This window comes from Hyaloscypha bicolor, assembly GCF_002865645.1.
Source record: "Hyaloscypha bicolor E unplaced genomic scaffold K444scaffold_142, whole genome shotgun sequence".
NCBI lineage: Eukaryota > Fungi > Ascomycota > Leotiomycetes > Helotiales > Hyaloscyphaceae > Hyaloscypha > Hyaloscypha bicolor.
Genome location: NW_020194644.1, coordinates 563550 through 564976, shown reverse-complemented (window position 1 = coordinate 564976; position 1427 = coordinate 563550).

The window sequence follows — 1427 nt, the reverse complement described above, 5'->3', positions numbered from 1 at the left end:
TATAATTCTTATTTTCTCTATAGCAAGTAATTCTTCGGAATTATTAGCCTTTAAACTAATAATACCCTATTTATTAGAACTAATAATTTTGCAAAGGTAAAGTAACTAAAGCTTTATAAGGCTAAGTTCTTGGCTAAGAAGCATAAATACCTTATTATTAATTATAATCTCAAGTTTAATAAAGGTATTATCTATACGAATATTACTAGAATTACTTTTATATAAAAATACTAGTATAAAAACCTCTGAACTATTTCTATAAAAAATACTACTATTATAAGTAATAGGAATACTATTTATTAAGATCTTTTTATTAAGAACTAATATATTACTTAATATACTAGAGAAGTATATATTATATTAGTCTATTAACTAGAAGCTTTATATAACTTATTAATTATTACTTAAGTTATTAAATTCTCGGAAACTAATATAAAGGCACTTAATAAGCATATTTAATAGTAAATTAAGAATATTACCAGAGAACTAAGATTTATAAAGCTAGTAAAAGAGTTCTTATATTTAATTATTTTTACAAATGCTTTATTTATAAATAATAGAGATTTCTTTTCCTAAATTAAATATATTCTAGTTCTAATAAATAGAACTAGATATACTAATATTATTTACTAGTTCTTTACTAAATATAAGAGAGTTACTAGAAGTATTCTAGCTTTAGAACTCTATAGTATGGCTTATGGCTTTAATATAGGCGCTTTAGTCAAATCTATAATTAATAAAGTATTAGAAATAGAACTATTACTAGTAGTTTATACGGATTTAAAGTTATTATATAAATATCTCGTTAAATTAGGAACTACTCGAGAAAAGTATCTAATAATTAATATAATATACCTTTACTAGGTATATAAATAACGAGAGATTATAGAAGTTAAATAAATTAAGAGAGAATTAAATCCTGCCAATTTCATAATGAAATTAAAGCTAATAAATTCCCTTAAGCGCCTAATTAATACGAATACTATATAATTAGATATAGAGAAATAGGTCGAGTATAAATAGGGCAGGAAATAAATATATAGAATAGGAGGATATTATAAGAGGGGAAGTCACGTATAAAAGGCCGTAGTCTTTAGTATATAACTAAAACCTCAGAAGTAATATAGATATATAGAGTATTTGGGAAATCTGGTACTAGGCCGGATTAGGGAATTTGTATGTAATTAGAGAGAGATACTATTTTTCGCGTTTTTTAGAGAGTTTCTAGTATTAGTATAGCTATTCCTTTGGGAGTCACGTGTATAGTTACGGGATACGGGATACGGGATATAGGTAATAGGACATGGGTAATAGGATATAAGTAATGGGATATGGGATATAAGACATGGCTATATAACCTTACGTCTTATTAGTAACTCGACTAGTAGACTAGACTTCTTTAGGCTTAGCAGATTTAGGGATCATAT